Source organism: Schistocerca serialis, chromosome 2 (assembly GCF_023864345.2).
Source record: "Schistocerca serialis cubense isolate TAMUIC-IGC-003099 chromosome 2, iqSchSeri2.2, whole genome shotgun sequence".
NCBI lineage: Eukaryota > Metazoa > Arthropoda > Insecta > Orthoptera > Acrididae > Schistocerca > Schistocerca serialis.
Genome location: NC_064639.1, coordinates 222,165,574 through 222,185,691, shown reverse-complemented (window position 1 = coordinate 222,185,691; position 20,118 = coordinate 222,165,574).

The window sequence follows — 20,118 nt, the reverse complement described above, 5'->3', positions numbered from 1 at the left end:
TGAAAGCATATAAATAAACTGTCAAAACTTTACTGACCTACATATCACGTTTTATATTAGCAGCACACCCTGCTTTGGCAGAGTGAAGAGGAAAATCAACTGAAAACGGTCCTGTCGATGCACAATAAAGGGAAATAGGTTTCTTTAAAAGACTGGCAGGAATGTGCCGAACCTGCTGTCTCGATCCTCATTCCGCATTTCTCACCAAGATTTTGGTTTGTTTGTTTGTCGAAAAAGAATAGCAGAGAGAACACACAGGAGACGGTGCCAGTGCGAGAGAAAGAGAGGCAACAGCGATGATTTGAGGAATAAAGTGGCAGTGAAAGAGATAGAGAGATGAGTGAAGACAATAGCAGTGGGAGCCAAAGAGAGAGAAGGTAGTGATGGTCAGTAACAGACAGAGGCAGTAAAACAGAAAGAGGGATGGGTGGAGATATAAGTGGGAGGAGAATGGAGAGGAAACAGTGCAAATGAAAAAGACAGATGAGTGGAAACCACGTGTAGGCTTGGGGGAATCTGGACCCTGCCTCCGACTGGTGAACCTTAACATAAAAAATTTGCCCACTTTGCCCCAGCCACGTATTAAATTTTCCCGGTCTAGGGTCTAAACTCCTCACAAACCATCCTCAAATACGTGTGTGGAGAGGAGGTAGTGGTGGAGAAAGATAGCAGACTATTAGTGAAAAAGAAAGATACAGTGGGAGAGAAAGTGAGAGAGAATTTTTGACGGGACAAAGACTGGCAGTGGTACCGAGAGACACTGAACGCGGCAGAGAAGAAGAAACAGGTAAGGCAGAGCGAGAGAAAGCAACGAAGACAGTGACGACATTTACAGACAGTGGCATTGAGAGGGATATACTAACAAGGGAACCTCCCCATCGCACCCTCCTCAGATTTAGTTATAAGTTGGCACAGTGGATAGGCCTTGAAAAACTGAACACAGATCTATCGAGAAAACAGGAAGAAGTTGTGTGGAACTATGAAAAAAATAAGCAAAATATACAAACTGAGTAGTCCATGTGCAAGACAGGCAACATCAAGGAAAGTATGAGTTGAGGAACGCCGTGGTCCCGTGGTTAGCGTGAGCAGCTGTGGAACGAGAGGTCGTGGGTTCTAGTCTTCCCTTGAGTGAAGAATTTAATTTTTTATTTTCAGACAATTATTATCTGTCACCAGTGTCGTATAGAATATATCAGACGTGTTTCCCTGTGGAGGAATCGGTTGACCTATGACCTTGCGATCAAATGTTTTCGGTTCCCATTGGAGAGGCACGTCCTTTCGTCTACTAATCGCACCGTTTTGCGGTGTGGTCGCAAAACAGAGACACTAAACTTACTATAGTGAACAGAGACGTCAATGAACGAACGGACAGATCATAACCGTGCGAAAATAGAGAAATTAAAATTTTCACTCGAGGGAAGATTTGAACCCCGGACCTCTTGTCCCGCAGTTGCTCACGCTGACCACGTGACCACACAGCTCCTGGTCTCACGCTTTCCTTGATGTTGCATATCTTGCACATGGATACTCAGTTTGTATATTTTGCTTATTTTTTTCATAGTTCCACACAACTTCTTCCTGTTTTCTCGATAGATCTGTGTTCAGTTTTTCAAGGCTTATCCACTGTGCCAACTTATAACTAAATCTGCGAGGGGTGCGATGGGGAGGTTCCCTTGTGAGTATGAAGGCTTCACTACAAAGAGAGACTGGGTCAGAGGATTTAAAATATCCTGTGCTAAAGAGCGCGAATATATTCGTCTGCCAAAATTTTTGATGATAAAGGCTGAATGAGAATTGAGGCAGCTAGTTCCCCGCTTTCCTGTCGTAGTCTTTTAATGGGGATCATATTCACCTTTTTTGTGCTCCGAAAGAATTATTCAGCTAGTTCTTACAATATATAGATCAATACTACATAATGTTGATTCACTTTTTTGTTCGCTTTTTGCAAAAGACAGCAGCCTAATTATCAGTTTTTTTCCATTTTTCTGTCTGCCACAGGGTTTAGTTCTGTAACTTAACTGCTCCAATGTCCTTGTGTGTGCTTAGGATCTAAATTAGCCGTGGCACATGTTTTACGACTACAGTCATGTGACATGTATCTCACTAGTAGTATCTTAGCAGTCTTTCTTCCGGCCGAATAGGTTCAACGTTACTCGACCGCAGTGCTAAACGATAACTGAACTGTACTGTGGCGACTCAGATGCGTCTCGGACAGTGCTAACATTGTTACCACTTCCAGTACCGAACGTGCTGTGGCACGGCACGAATTTCCTGCACCAAATACGTCGTCGCGCAAAGGAAATTCGATTTCCTTCACATATTCTTCTACTTTTGTCATTTGTGGTAATTTCTATCGAGTCAAAATTTAAAATCTATTTCGTTGTTTCTGTACCTCTACGAGGGCGTGCTGGTAAGTAATGCCTCCGAACTTTTTATGTGAAAACTCTCAGAGCTTTCTAAATAAAACAATCTTTACTAACGGTTTACATTTTATTCCTCACGTTTACATTTATTTCTCAACACAGCCATCATGGCGCCGAACGCATTTCTCCCAACAATATTCAAAAGCATCTGGACAGCCCCGAAAACATACGTATTTCATATTAAGTGCATTGTGATGCCACCTACGGCCAGGTACTCCATATCAGCAACCTCAGTAGTCATTAGACATCGTGAGAGAGCAGAATGGCGCACTCCGCGGACCTCATTGACTTCGAACGTGGTCAGGTGATTTCCTCAGGACGGTTGGTTGACTGAAAACCTGCTCCCGAAGAGCACAAAAGCCCGTAGGGTAGGAGAAACGCCACAAAATAAGACAGAAGGCACAGATAACATTCCTTTCCAATTTACAAAGTAATCACGACTATTTGCATCGGTTTGTAGAATTTACGAGTCTGGAGACATGACATCGGACACTCGAAAAACTATTATCCACTCATACCCGAAGATAACCAGAACAGGTAAGTGCGAGGACTATTACACAATCAGATTAACGTCTCATGCGTCTAAGTTGCTGGAAAGAACAACATACAGAAGAATGGGAAAGAAAATTTAGAATGTTGTGGACTGGCAAGACAGCCAATCCACAGTGACGGGTAGCCGAAAGGCACGCGTTTAAACTCACGCAGGATGGCGTGAGGTCTGGAACAATTAAAGGAGTTGAGTCTAGTAAAATAAGTGCGTAGCTTCGGGAATACTTAACTTTAATCCATAATTGGTAAACATCGGTCTGACGGTACATGCATCACAAGATAAATAGCAAATGATAATGGCGCCTTGCTAGGTCATAGAAAATGACGTAGTTGAAGGCTATGCTAACTATCGTCTCGGCAAATGAGAGCGTAATTTGTCACTGAACCATCGCTAGCAAAGTCGGCTGTACAACGGGGGCGAATGCTAGGAAGTCTCTCTAGACCTGCCGTGTGGCGGCGCTCGGTCTGCAATCACTGATAGTGGCGACACGCGGGTCCGACGTATACTAGCGGACCGCGGCCGATTTAAAGGCTACCACCTAGCAAGTGTGGTGTCTGGCGGTGACACCACATACAATATGTTACTTGACGATCAGTTTGGCTTTTGGAAAGATAATGACATCAGATAGTCAGTTCTATCGATGCGATTGATAATGGAACCAAGACTTGTAAGGAATAAAGACACAACAGCTGTCACTAGAGCATCAGTATAGACCCCATTGAGAAACACTTAAGAGGATAATAATCGTTACAACAAACCACATCTGATAATCTGTTGTTACACCTTTAGGGGGAAAACGTAATCTTAATTTATTGATCTCTTATAGACGCTCGTCATAGCCATTAAAACCATAGCCTCCTTGAGCACATTTAAAATAATTTATCTAAATTCTCACTAGAACATAATACACTTGCCCTATCACGAATTGCGCTGAGGTAAAGCTAAGGATGGTGTTTAGGAAACACAGGTGAGGAAATTAGCGTAAATTACGCAGGGAAACAAAGTTTTACGATGAACATCTATTTTCATAAAATCTGGTATTAACATGCAAGGAGGAGTAGGCTATTATTAACAGTTGTTGGTGCCTGATTAATTCAGGAAGGAACACTAAATTGAAATCGCTATAGATGCCAAAAGACTTTTCTTTGTTAAATCACATGTGAAATTCAAGGAAAGGAAAGGATGGATTAACACACTGATAATTGAATCTACAGAGGAAAGATTAAACACCATTCACACGCATTTGCGGCGGAGAGGTTCGTACCGACTCACCTCACGTCAGCAATAAATGAAATAAGCATAGATAAGGCAAACAGTAAATAATCCGAGCTGCTGAATGTTCTAACAATGGTACTAAGTACACGAATTACCAAACAGGTTGAAAATTTAATAAGTAACTAACACACGTTCGAAAACATTTAGGAGAAATGCGATAGGGGAGATTAAATAATGAACAGTAAAAACTGAGGACTCGACAAGCTCGTAGCAACTTGTGGTACACATGAACAAAGTAAGTTTCAGAACTCCAGAAATACAAGATTAATTCCACAACAAGAAAACAATTTTAAACGTGGAATTCAATGTAACGAATCGAATCCGGAGAAGACAGAGCTGCAGGCTAATAGAACGTAACACGAACACGTGAGTCCAGTGGGACAAAGCACAAGGAAAAAGGACATAAAGAAACACGAATAATTATTGAACCAATAAAAAGAAAAAGAATTGCACGCATACAAAGTCACAATCACACACGCATTCACTTCAAGGAAAGAACTATTCTCACATAACTAAGTCTCACGGAGTAACTCACACTTCCACACCTCAGAGTTCCAGTGGAAGAAAGGAGCTCCCTAAATAATTCAAAAAACCAGGGAACGCCTATCATTACCTACTGTAAATAAATCATGGAAGATGATTCCGAGGAAAAGCTGCAAATTAAACTATTAGGCTGAAGACATGATTGTACTTTACCGAGCAGTCATCAACATGCTACCTGGACGGTCGAACAGTGGGCCAATGTGTTTCCACGGATAAGTCCCGATTTAGTCTAGAGGCTGATTCTCGATGGATTCGCGTCTGGAGGGAACGTGAAACATGATTTCGGAATCTAAACATTGTGGAAAGAGACCGATATCGAGTAGGATCCCTAATAGTGTTTGCAGGAATTATGTTGACCACCCGAGCCCTTCTTCATGAAATTCAAATTGGTTCAAATAGCTCCGAGCACTATGGGACTTTATATCTGTGGTCATCAGTCCCCTAGAACTTAGAACTACTTAAACCTAGCTAACCTAAGGACATCACACACATCCATCCCCGAGGCAAGACTCGAACCTGCGACCGTAGCAGTCGTGCAGTTCCGGACTGAGCGCCTAGATCTTCATGAAATTGTACGGGTGAATCAGCAAGTGTTAACTGCTGTCAGGTATCTTGACGAGGTCTTGGGACCTCATTTGCCGTTGTGTGCTGGTGGTCCAGACTTCTTATTGATGGATGATAATGCTCGACCTCATAGAGCAAGGGCGGTTGATGTTTTCTTGGAAACGGAAGATATTGCATGCATGGCATGGTCTGCGCGCTCTCCCGACTGGAACCCAATAGAGTACGTCTGGGGTGCACTAGGGGGACGGCTTGCATCAAGTCAGCATTCACCAACCACTTTCAAAACTGCGAGCAGCTCTGCAGCAAGAATGGGCGTTATTGCCTCAACATGAGACTGATGACATCATTCACAGGAGGCCCCGACATTGCCAGGCCTGTACTGCTGCCAGGGATGTCACACCCCATACTGAGCACGCTAACCAGTTGTCGGAATGTGTGTGCAAATCCGTTAAGTTCAAAAAACGAAGAACATTTTTGTCTACCGTTATGGGCAACAGCGTAATATGTTCCACTGCTGAATCTTCTCATGGGATAAATTAAGAAGTTCACCGAAAATCATTGGTACTGATACAAGATGCAATAACGAGATAAACCAAGCAAAATCTCATGAAACGGCTCTTACAGAGATGTGTCACTAGTATCAAACGACGGGCTAAATTTGAAGAAGAAATTTCTGAGTGTGTGCACTTGGAGCACACTAATGTATGTTAGTGAATCATGGTATGTGAAATAACGGGAAAAGAAGAGAACAGAAACATTGAGATGTTGTCCTGTAGAAGGGCGTCGAATATTAAAGGAACTGACAACGTGCGAGGAGTTTCTCCGGAATATTGGCAAAAAAGGAACCTACAGAAAAAGCTGACAAGAAGAGGGAGCAGGACGATAAACCATTTGATATAAGATCGTGGAATAACTTCCAACATATTAAAGTGAGATAGAGAAGGTAAAAATCTTAGAGGAAGGCAGAGGTTGGAATGTTGTTGTTGTGGTCTTCAGTCCTGAGACTGGTTTGATGCAGCTCTCCATGCTACTCTATCCTGTGGAAGCTTCTTCATCTCCCAGTACTTACTGCAGCCTACATCCTTTTGAATCTGCTTAGTGTATTCATCTCTTGGTCTCCCACTACGATTTTTATCCTCCACGCTGCCCTCTAAAGCTGAATTTGTGATATCCTGATGCCACAGAACATGTCCTACCAACCGGTCTCTTCTTCTTGTCAAGTTGTGCCACAAACTCCTCTTCTCCCCAATTCTATTCAATACCTCCTCATTAGTTATGTGATCTACCCATCTAATCTTCAGCATTCTTCTGTAGCACCACATTTCGAAAGCTTCTATTCTCTTCTTGTCCAAATTATTTATCGTCCATGTTTCACTTCCATACACGGCAACACTACATACAAATACTTTCAGAAACGACTTCCTGACACTTAAATCTGTACTCGATGTTAACAAATTTCTCATCTTCGGAAACGCTTTCCTTGCCATTGCCAGTCTACATTTTATATCCTCTATACTTCGACCATCGTCAGTTATTTTGCTCCCCAAATAGCAAAACTCCTTTACTACTTTAAGTGTCTCACTTCCTAATTTAATTCCTAAGCATCACCCGACTTAATTCGACTACATTCCATTATCCTCGTTTTGCTTTTGTTGATGTTCATCTTATATCCTCCTTTCAAGACACTGTCCATTCCGCTCAACTGCTCTTCCAAGTCCTTTGCTGTCTCTGACAGAATTACAATGTCATCGGCGAAACTCAAACGTTTTATTTCTTCTCCATGGATTTTAATACCTACTCCGAATTTTTCTTTTGTTTCCTTTACTGCTTGCTCAATATACAGATTGAATAGCATCGGGGATAGGCTACAACCCTTTCTCACTCCCTTCCAAACCACTGCTTCCCTTTCATGCCCCTCGAGTCTTATAACTGCCATCTGGTTTCCTGGTTTCCGTACAAATTGTAAATAGCCTTTCGCTCCTTGTATTTTACCCCTGCCATTTGAAAGAGAGTATTCCAGTCAACATTGTCAATAGCTTTCTCTAAGTCTACAAATGCTACAAACGTAGGTTTTCCTTTCCTTAATCTTTCTTCTAAGATAAGTCGTAAGGTCAGTATTGCCTCACGTGTTCCAATATTTCTACGGAATCCAAACTGATCTTCCCCGAGGTCGGCTTCTACCAGCTTTTTCATTCGTCTGTAAAGAATTCGCGTTAGTATTTTGCAGCTGTGACTTATTAAACTGATAGTTCGGTAATTTTCACATCTGTCAACACCTGCTTTCTTTGGGGTTGGAATTATTATATTCTTCTTGAAGTCTGAGGGTATTTCGCCTGTCTCATACATCTTGCTCACCAGATGGTAGAGTTTTGTCAGGACTGGCTCTCCCAAGGCTGTCAGTAGTTCTAATGGAATGTTGTCTACTCCTGGGCCCTTGTATCGACTCAGGTCTTTCAGTGCTCTGTCAAACTCTTCACGCAGTATCGTATCTCCCATTTCATCTTCATCTACATCCTCTTCCATTTCCATAATATTGTCCTCAAGTACATCGCCCCTGTATAGACCCTCTATATACTCCTTCCACCTTTCTACTTTCCCTTCTTTGCTTAGAACTGGGTTTCCATCAAAGCCCTTGATATTCATACAAGTGGCTCTCTTTTCTCCAAAGGTCTCTTTAATTTTCCTGTAGGCAGTATCTATCTTGCCCCTAGTGAGATAAGCCTCTACATCCTTACATTTGCCCTCTAGCCATCCCTGCTTAGCCATTTTGCACTTCCTGTCGATCTCATTTTTGAGACGTTTGTATTCCTATTTGCCTGCTTCATTTACTGCATTTTTATATTTTCTCCTTTCATCAATTAAATTCAATATTTCTTCTGTTACCCAAGGATTTCTACTAGCCCTCGTCTTTTTGCCTACTTGATCCTCTGCTGCCTTCACTACTTCATCCCTCAGAGCTACTACCCATTCTTCTTCTACTGTATTTCTTTCCCCCATTCCTGTGAGTTGTTCCCTTATGCTCTCCCTGAAACTCTGTACAACCTCTGGTTCTTCCAGTTTATCCAGGTCCCATCTCCTTAAATTCCCACCTTTTTGCAGTTTCTTCAGTTTTAATCTACAGTTCATAACCAATAGATTGTGGAATACATCCAACAAATAACAACTGAGGGCTTTGGATGCAAGTGCTACTCTGAGATGATGAAGTTGATACAAGAGAGGAATTAGTCGTGCGTGGCATCGAGCCAGTCAGAAGACTGATGACCCAAAAGAAGGCCGTTGTAGGAGATGTCGTCGGCTTTAACGACTAACGGACGGCGCAGAAGGGAGAGGGACTCCCGAGGCGCAGAAGATGACTTTTCTGGCACACCGGCGGGGAGTGAATGACAGGCAGCTGCTGGCGGCCTTAACGGTGATTGGTCCTTATTGAGAACGGCGGCAACTAATGGTACCGGCGGGAGGTGTAATTGGCCTCGCGCTGCATTAACGACCCTGGTCAACAGGCCGGTTGGGTCCCCGCGCGGACACCCGTCTTCCCGGAGATGACGCACCGTGCGCCAGCGAGCAAGACGAGTAGCTGCGCAGAAAGGCGCGTCTCCGCCCATGTTATGGCCTACCGGCTGTTCAACGTCCGAAAATCTGTGTGGACCTCGTATCTGCAAGTGGTGCGTTCATCCTTGACACTCGTCCTGCCCAGCATACAGAGAGCCCACAGAATCTAAGACCCCAGCATCTTTAATAGACGTGGAAATCACCGCTTCAGCTGTAAGGCTTTTGTTTTAAACTCACGAACGATTTCGGGCTAACAAACGTCTATCATCAGCTGCGGCCACTGAATGCAAACAAGAGATGAAACTAAGCAGTAGGCTTTACCAGAAATATCGACCCTTAGACAATGTGTATAATACTGTATTTTAAATACGAGAGTATGCCATCTTAGGCACTGTATAACACTTAAAACACTTGATAATGGCACTTTGAAGCCGAAATTATGATTGTGTAAGTGTAAATGTAACACTGCAAATAAACAACAGTCTAATGGCGGTACTGTGGCCCCGCATTATGAAAAAATTATCAAACAAGAGTTCCTTCCTCTTTCTAGTTTCTGACAGTGATGCCTTGCATATCGATGGTAGGTCTCGAAAACTTCTTAACTCTATTTTTTTTTTAATTTTGCAGATGACGCAGGAGCGGTTTCTTAAAAAACAATGTAAAGTGATATTGAAAGACGCTACATGTGTAACACTATAGTAGTATAGTAGAAGCCTAGTTATTGGTAGATAAGAGAAATCCATGCACTTTCAAATCTCCCTTTGATTATGGAGTTACTAGTTATTGCAATTAGGAGTTTTCATAGACAGATCAAGTCACGAGGTTTTCATTGCCTACCATCGATATGTGCAGTTAACAGTCTTATTAATTCCTGATTATGGCAAATTACTGGAATTTTTGCTAAAAGTACAGCCACTAAATTGCATATCTTTACCACCTACGGCAAAAATTTTATGGTCCAATTAGTTTTTACTCTCCACACTTTTAAGACTTCTACTTCCAATAAAATCTGAATACTTTTAATGATTTTATCATCTCCTGTTTATGGTATACTGCTGGAACTCTGCTAAATATGTAGCCACTAAATAGCATGTGCCTGTCACTTACGGCAAGAACTGATAATTTAGGTTTTATTCTGCTCAGGTATCTTTCAGCTACTAGCTCTTTATTTGGTGATTTTTATCACCTATTAGTTTCGTTTGCTCATTTTGACGCATTCATTAATCCTTTAATATTTTCCTCACTGTTCTTTTCTAGGCCTGTTTCATGACGTTTACATTACTTTATAACACACTTTCTCCTATTATGCATTTAAAATTATCCGTTTGAATGTGAACTCCCGGGCTACTCGGTATCATACCACTCTCACTTCCAGTCGTCCTAACAGATGGCTGTAGTATCATCACACCAAAGTGTACCGACTCAGCTTCCACCTGGGTGTGTGTGTGTGACACTCCGTGCTCTGCGCTCGCTAGCGGTGGTCGCCTCCATACACAGTCTCCCGCCGCTCGGGGTAGCAGTTCTTATCTTATACTATGCTTCCTCATCTAGACGGTTTCTCTATATTATTATTAGTTGCCGTCATCGTATTGCGACGTATTCCTTCCTCACTTTTTACCGTACCTACTCCCACCCCTGTTAGAATTTTGTAAATGACTAGATACACCGCGAGGTGCTACCTGCTGTTAAACAGTTTTTTGTAAAGAAATACTAATGTCAAAAGTCGCTATCACGCGTATGCCCCACCACAAAAGTTATTTCTTGTGGCTACTGAGGCACGAGCTACTTGCGGCCAAGCAAACCGCGCAACATCGAAAAAAAAGAAAAAAAAACACAAAATTTTGTGACGATGAGGAGCTGACAGAATACATGTCGCTTGCAGCTCAATTTCCACAGTCCCTTCTTAACTGTCAAGAGCCTAGAAGAGTCGGGTGCAGTGCAGATTTTATAGCATTTGTACGTGCAACAGCATCATCAGCCCTGACGTGTGTGGCTGTTACCAGCGGATACACACGCTCATCATAGTCAAATCCAGCCTCACTGAAAGCCTACCACGTCTACATGTAATTCCACGACGTCACTCAGTCGTACAGCATTTAAATTACATCGTCGTTTTGACGCTTCAAGCGCCACAGAAGCTAAGCGAGACGCCTGACGCTCAGCGGCTAAAATGCAACCGATTTGTATGACCGTATCGATTAAATACCTTGAGGATTGTACAAGCATTGTATTCATTACGTTGAATCGTATTACATAGGACATACACTATGTGTATCCGGACACCTGGCTGAAAATGACTTACAAGTTCGTGGCGCCCTCCATCGGTAACGCTGGAATTCAGTATGGTGTTGGCCCACCTTTACCCTTCATGACAGCATCCACTCTCGCAGGCATACGTTCAGTCAGGTACTGGAAGGTTTCTTAGGGAATTCTTCACGGGGTGCTGCACTGAGGAGAGTTATCGATGTCGGTCGGTGAGGGCTGGCACGAAGTCGGTGTTCCAAAACTTCCCAAAGGTATTCTATAGGATTCAGGTCAGGATTCTGTGCAGGCCTGTCCATTACAGGAATGTTATTGTAGTGTAACCACTCCGCCACAAGCTGTACATTATGAACAGGTGCTCGATCGTGTTGAAAGATGCAATCGCCATCCCCGAACTGCTCTCCAACAGTGAGAAGCTAGAAGGTGCTTAAACATCAATGTAGGCCTGTGCTGTGATAGTGCCACACAAAACAACAAAAGGTGTAAGCCCCCTCCATGAAAAACACGGCCACACCATAACACCACCGCCTCCGAATTTTACTGTTCGCACTACACACTCTGGCAGATGACGTTCACCGGGCATTCGCCATACACACACCCTGTCATCTGATCTCCACATTGTGTACCGTGATTCGTCACTCCACACAACGTTTTTACACTGTTCAATTGTCCAGTGTTTTCGCTCCTTACACCAAGTGAGGCGTGGTATGGCATTTACCTGCGTGATGCAGTGGATCCTGATGCAGTTTGGAATTCCTGTGTGATGGTCTGGATAGATACCTGTCTATTACACATTACGACTCTCTTCAACTGTCGGCGGTCTCTGTCAACAGACGAGGTCGGTTCAAATGGCTCTAAGCATTATGTGACTTAACATCTGAGGTCATCTGTCCCCTAGACTTGAAAGTACTTAAACCAAACTAACCTAAGGACAGCACACAGATCCATAACCGAGGCAGGATTCGAACCTGCGACCGTGGCAGCAGCTCGGTTCCGGACTGAAGCACCTAGAACCGCTCGGCCACAACGGCCGGCCAGACGAGGTCGACCAGTACGCTTTTGTGCTGTACGTATCCCTTCACATTTCCACTTCACTATCGCATCGGAAAAAGTGGGTCTAGGGATGTTTAGGAGTGTGGAAATCTCGCGTACAGACGTATGAGACAAGTGACAGCCAATCACCTAACCACGTTGGAAGTCGGTGAGTTGCACAGAGCGCCCCATTCTGCTCTCTCACGATGTCTAATGACTACTGAGGTCGCTGATATGGAGTACCTGGCAGTAGGTGGCATCACAATGCACCTAATATGAAAAATGAATGTTTTTGGCGGTGTCCGGATACTTTTGATCACATAGTGTATTAATCAATGAAAGCATTTTCACAAATGTCATACAGTTCGAAAGCCAAAGAGTAAATAATTTCTTTCTAAGAGTAATTATTGTTCCACATTTTGCGTTATATTCGTCACATCAATAAATATCATGTGCAACACACTTGAACAAATAGCCTGTATGTTAACTCAGGATAAAAGCTAATTCTGTTCCAAATTTCTTCCAAATCTGTCCAGTCTTTTCAGCATGAAGAATGAACAAACATACGAACACTCACACACAAACTTTCGCGTTTACGATATACGTATATGGAATAGTCCCCATTAGTTTTGTTTTATGCGTACAACCGTGCATAAAGATTATTTTTATCGCACCTGTTTTGTGTGTTTTCAGTAAATGTACCTGATAATTGGCATTTACTAGCCCGAAACCGGACTTGCCTTCCGGTACTTAACAACTGAACCTGTGATTTTCAAGTCTATTACGACGCTCAGTTGCAAATGTTTTCCTATTAGGAATACTAGTTGCATATGAGAACTACATCGTTGCAGTAGCTAACGAGGATTTTTCGTAACGTTTTGTATTAGTCCGTGCAACTTGAAAAGTGAGCAGGTTACGGCTGTTCACATTAAATGTGAAAAAGTTTGACGCACAGTATTATAGACATTTATCGCTTACGTTCGTCTGTAGTAGGAGCCTAGAACGTATTCTAAACTGAAACATAATGATATTCCTGGAGGAAAAGATGTTTCAAAGAATCAGTACGGATTCAGGAAAAACCACTCATGTGAAACCTAACCTGTTTTCTTCCTACACATTAATTTGCTAACAATAGGTGCAGATGGTCACGTAGATTCCGTCTTCCTACACAGTGATCACAAAGTCTCATTACCCCCTATGTATTACATAGACGTTAACGAACTGTTGTTTCTTATTGTTGCAGGTGCTGATGTACATCTAAATCATGGCTGATGAGTCCACTTGCACTACGAAGAAACGGATCGTGCGCTCACAAACGACCTCATACAGCAAAATCAATGAGAGATATTTAGCATGATTTAACAATAAGGTTTCAGAAACCCTCCCCCCCAAACCCAACAGTTTTACGGGGTAAGGTAAAGCTCTTTGCAGTTGGATGTGTAGAAGACAAGCTCCCTCAGGACGATCAGCAACACGACTGGAAACGTGTGTAGAGGCTGCATTGTCTGTGGAACGTTCTCCAAAACAGTCAGGCGGTCACAGGAATTAAAAGTTCCACACTCGACATTACGAAAACATCAGAATCTTCATTTGTAAACGAACTGAATGACAATGCCAAGCAACAATGTCATCAGGCTTGTGGGCGCATATTCGACGTCTGTAAAACTTTTTCTTGAAGGGGGAAAGTGTTTCTCTCGGACGAGTGTGCAATACATCGCAATACAAAAGGGAGAAACGTTTATTTCTGGAGCAGAGAAAAACCAACATTTTTATGAAGAACTTGAACACAAGACACCACATGTCCTCATGTGAGCTGCAATGTCTGCAACCCACTTCGGAGATCGATATTTGTTCGACGATGCCGTGCATCACATTTCATTTCTTAGCATGTTGCGTGACTGATTTAGTCCACATCTTTAAGATGGGGACTTCTCAGTTATGTATGGTTGCAGCAGGATGGAGCACCAGAACGTTATACGATTGCCGTTCGAGAATGGCTGAATGAGGTATTTTCTAATAAATGGACTGGACCTGGTTCTGACTATTTATCTCCACCTCGTAATGGCCGCCACGAAGTAATGAGCTACCATCTTGCGAAATGCATTATGGCGGTTCACTGAATGGAAGGTTGCTGCCACACGTTGCGAGGCAGTCGGCGAACTTAAGGATGCTATTCGACGTGCATTTATTGCCATCACGCCAGCAATGTTGACGATAATTTCAAATTGTACTCGCAGGAGAATCATACTCAATTGTGAACACAGTGATGTACACGCAGACACTCTGGAATAAATAATGAACAATAGTCACACTACCTCAAAGTTGTCCTCTGCCTTGATTCCACATTAATACAATGCGACTATTTATGAATTTGTGGGCACCCATGCATGGCCGAAGGAACAGAGCATCGTTCTTCTTAACAATATAGGCATTGCAATATCGCATTTATTCGCCGATACAGGCAGCGACTTTCAATTAAAATGTCCCACCCTACCGATCGGAGTGGCCGAGCGGTTGTAGGCGCTACAGTCTGGAACCGCGCGACCGCTACCGTCGCAGGTTCGAATCCTGCATCGGGCATGGATGTGTGTGATGTCATTAGGTTAGTTAAGTTTAAGTAATTCTAAGTTCTGGGGGACTGGTGACCTCAGCAGTTAAGTCCCATAGTGCTCAGAGCCATTTGAACCAACTTGTACGGGAATTACATAATATGTGAGCGAGTACAGCTTGTGACGCAGAAATGACGACCTACAGAAGTTTGGGTCTGGCCGTAAGTCGTGCACGTACAGTACAAGCGGTTAAGGAGAGCGCTTGCGTAAAGTCCCAAATCTGGGTTCGAGTCCCGGTCCGACCCGAATTTTCATTGTCGCCATTCCCTTACACAGCTATTGTTTGCTTCTAATCACAACTGTGAAAACACTTCATGTACTATGGTTTAGACTCATCCTTATTAAGCTGGCGACGTTATTTTCTGCTGTAGTAGGTTTTGTGGAAGCGACGTTTCGACAGTATCTCGTCTTCAGTTAATGTCTAGTGATTGTTTCTTGACTACCTGGAAATTTCCAACTGTCTTATCAAATGAGTTTAATTTACACATTATAGGTGGAGCGGGGGGGGGGGGGGGGATGGTATGGCAGGGAAAGGGAAGGGATTACTGATGTCAGCTGCATGTAAATGAGTTTAATGTGGCACTTTATGACGCTATAAATTTGTGTGTACTTCCTTCGCAAAGGGCGGATAATTTTATGTTTGTAAAGCCGTCGCTGTTACTAAAGCTTCCTTCACAAGTACACACACTTATTTTTTGTATAACTCGAGTCGTATCTGTAAGTTTCCCTTTCCTGTATCACTGAATGCACTGCACTGTGGTGTAAACAGTCTCATACTTCATTCAGTTTTTTGTTGTCATTAGCTTAACTGTAGACATAGAATCAGTAATATCTGAACTTTTCTTTAACAAAAGCAGCTGATTATGCTGTAAAAATACGTAGTCACTTAAAACTCTCTTGGATCCATCAGTACCATGTAATACACTACTGGCCATTAAAATTGCTACACCACGAAGATGACGTGCTACAGACGCGAACATTTAACCGACAGGAAGAAGATGCTGTGATATGCAAATTATTAGCTTTTCAGAGCATTCACACAAGGCTGGCGCCGGTGGCGACACCTACAACGTGCTGACATGAGAAAAGTTTCCAACCGGTTTCTCGTACACAAACAGCAGTTGACCGGCGTTGCCTGGTGAAACGTTGTTGTGATGCCTCGTGTAAGGAGGAGAAATGCGTACCATCACGTTTCCGAATCTGATGAAGGTTGGATTGTAGCCTATCGCGATTGCGGTTTATCGTATCGCGACATTGCTGCTCGCGTTGGTCGAGACCCAATGACTGTTAGCAGAATATGGAATCGGTGGGTTCAGGAGGGTAATACGGAACGCCGTGCTGGATCCCAAAGGCCTCGTATCTCTAGCAGTCGAGATGACAGGCATCTTATCCGCATGGGTGTAACGGATCGTGCAGCCACGTCTCGATCCCTGAGTCAACAGATGGGGACGTTTGCAAGACAACAACCATCTGCACGAACAGTTCGACGACGCTTTCAGCAGCATGGAGTATCAGCTCGGAGACCATGGCTGCGGTTACCCTTGACGCTGCATCACAGACAGGAGCGCCTGCGATAGTGTACTCAACGACGAACCTGGGTGCACGAATGGCAAAACGTCATTTTTTGGGATGAATCCATGTTGTGTTTACAGCATCATGATGGTCGCATCCATGTCTGGCGACATCGCGGTGAACGCACATTGGAAGCGTGTATTCGTCATCGCCATACTGGCGTATCACCCAGTGTGATGGTATGGGGTGCCATTGGTTACACGTCTCGTTCACCTCTTGTTCGCATTGACGGCACTTTGAACAGTGGACGTTACATTTCAGATGTGTTACGACCCGTGTCTTTACCCTTCAGCCGGCCGAAGTGGCCGTGCGGTTAAAGGCGCTGCAGTCTGGAACCGCGAGACCGCTACGGTCGCAGGTTCGAATCCTGCCTCGGGCATGGATGTTTGTGATGTCCTTAGGTTAGTTACGTTTAACTAGTTCTAAGTTCTAGGGGACTAATGACCTCAGCAGTTGAGTCCCATAGTGCTCAGAGCCATTTGAACCATTTACCCTTCATTCGATCCCTGCGAAACCCTACGTTTCAGCAGGATAATGCACGACCGCATGTTGCAGGTCCTGTACGGGCCTTTATGGATACAGAAAATATTCGACTGCTGCCCTGGCCAGCACGTTCTCCAGATCTTTCACCAATTGAAAAGGTCTGGTCAATGGTGGCCGAGCAACTGGCTCGTCACAATAGGCCAGTCACTACTCTTTATGAACTGTGGTATCGTGTTGAAGCTGCATGGACAGCTGTACCTGTACACCCGATCCAAGCTCTGTTTGACTCAATGCCCAGGCGTATCAAGGGCGTTATTACGGCCAGAGGTGGTTGTTATGGGTTCTGATTTCTCAGGATCTATACACCTAAATTGCGTGAAAATATAATCATATGTCAGTTCTAGTATAATATATTTGTCCAATGAATACCCGTTTATCATCTGCATTTCTTCTTGGTGTAGCAATTTTAATGGCCAGTAGTGTACAATAACGTAACCATTTATTGTGTCTCCCACTCTGGGCTGAACTATTACATTTGCAAGCAAATGGTACGCTATGGGATTCGTAATTCGTGGCAGTAATTTTCATTTTTAAGTTATTTTGCAACTTTTGACTATGATACAGTTCCTTCTGAGTCATTTTCGACCACAGCAAGGGATCAGTATAGGCTTATGATTACCGGATTGCCATCAAACGAAAGCTTGTTTAAATAACATTTATCTGATTCTACTTGCGTCTGTCAATCCCAGGATTTTATCTGTCACTTATCGGTCGTTTCACCTGTGGCAATGTTTGTTGATATGAAAATGCCGAGATGCTCTGTGGTTCTGAATCCACGTTAAACTGTAGAACTCCCTGTAAAAGCAGGATGCGTCGGTTCAAAGGTCGGAGGAAGGTAACGGCACACCACCTCCTACAGGATAATCCCCAGTAAATAACTGTGGTGTTCAAAACAGCCTTCGGATTGATGATTGCTTTACGTAGTTGTCTTCATAGATGAAAAGACGAGTCGCAGGCTTCTATTAGGAGAGCGTTAAGTGGAGTTAACGTCGTTGCTTTTAATGATATCATGCTGCATCTCCACCGCAATTTATCTAACTTGATGCAACAGGATTTCGTTGAATTTTGGTATATAAAAGAACCGTATTCGATTTTGCACTTATAAGAATTCTGTTGTTGTTGAGTAATATTTTAGTGTTGCCTACGCTTCTCTCACGACATAGGCGTAGAACTGTAGTTATAGGCGTATCACTTGATTCGAACAAATCATTTGCTGAGAAATTCATGTTAAATAGCTACTATACAACTGTCCAAGAAATTTTTTTGCGATTTTACTGTAAAATGTTGAAAACTTAAACTCATGTTTGCTGCTCCATAGTTTATATGTTCCTTTATGAAGATTATAGTGTTGCCTTTTAGGTGAAGTTTTAATTCAGTGTTGTAGTTCTTTTTTTACTTACTGTGTAACAATACTCTTAAACGTAGCGGTACGCTATAAGTGAATGGGAAGACGAAATAACGATCAATGGAACTGAATAATGGACATACAGTCCTGATATTAATTCATTTGATCACCTGTTAACAAAGTAATGAACTGGTATACAGCAGGTATACATAATGCCAAACCGGTTACAAAAATAATCGAAGATATTCTGGGGATGTAAACACGTGCAGGAAACGTCTGACACTGGTATTGCCTTTGTGAAATATCTTCAGTTTATGATCGAAGGATATGTAACAACGTACATATATATCTGAGAAACAAAAATAACAAGTAGATAGTGGTTATGTAGCCCTCGAACACATCCGTCTGTCTTCGTTCAGCTATGGACGCCAATTAACGCAGTCCTCCATTTCTGTGTCTTGCCATCTGTTTCCTCATGTCTTCGTAACTGCAGCCTCCAACATCAGTTATCTGTCTTTTAACGAACAGATCCTGCGATTCGTGTCGTACACGAGCCATTCAATCACAGATTTCAGCAGCGACTGATGTCACAATAGTGCCCAACAATTTCATCTTTCTGAATTATTATGTTATTTTAATTTTTCTCGCTGAGCCTATCAGCTTATCTTATCATCAACATTCTCCCGTAACACCAACTTTGAAGGACTTCCAATCATTGCATCTCAGTCCACCCCATTGTCCATACTCTGCACACAAAGAGGGCTGTGCTTCATATATAGTTTCCAGTTGATATATTTCTAGTGTATATTTCAGTTTTTCGACTGAGCTACTCATAATTTTACGTATTAGCAACTATTTCCTTTTATGATAAATTACTTTTTCTTGTGTCACTTTTGTTAGTTTGGTTCTTCAGTTTCTCCTTGCGTCTTTGATGACAACGTAATCCAGGGGTGGACTGTTGGTTCTTGGAGACAAAAGGCCACAGTGCTTTAGCGATCGATCCCTTCTCCATCATCATGCACCGACCCCCTATAGTCTTAATTTTAGTTTATTTCCAACTTTGTGAGTGCTGGCCGGGCCTCTCAGAGTCACTGGGCACAACGAATATTTTATTTACAACATTTTTCTTTTCTGTGCAATATTGCTTAAATACTAACGTAATTTATTCGCTTTTCTAATTACTAAAACACAGTATTTTGTTGTATGAGTTTCAATTCGTGCTTTTATAAATGAAAAAAACAGGAATTTTGAATGTTCTAGGTATTAATTCATTTCGTTAATCAGTTTTCGGTCCACAAGGCAATCACCAGACTTAAAATATCGTTGTGAAATAAGATGCAATACTAGTGAACAACGCTGAAAACGATGATTCACATCGAGAGTGATATGCAAACTCAGAATAAAGATAAAGTAATTGAAATTGCTAAAGGTTAACACTAAATAAATATCAAACTTCCTGGCACATTAAAACTGTATGAGCGACCGACACTCGAAATCGGTACCTTTTGCGGGCAAGTGCTCGACCAACTGAGCTTCTCCGGCCGGAGTGGCCGAGCGGTTCTAGGCGCTACAGTCTGGAACCGCGCGACCGCTACGGTCGCAGGTTCGAATCCTGCCTCGGGCATGGATGTGTGTGATGTTCTTAGGTTGGTTAGGTTTAAGTAGTTCTAAGTTCTAGGGGACTGATGACCACAGCAGTTAAGTCGCATAGTGCTCAGAGCCATTTGAACCATTTGAGCCAATAAAAAGGAGAACACGACAAAAGTAATATTGTTTTTCGACTGAGCTACTCATGCACGACTCACCATTCCTCCTCGCAGCTTTAATTCTGCCAGTACCTTGTATCTTGCG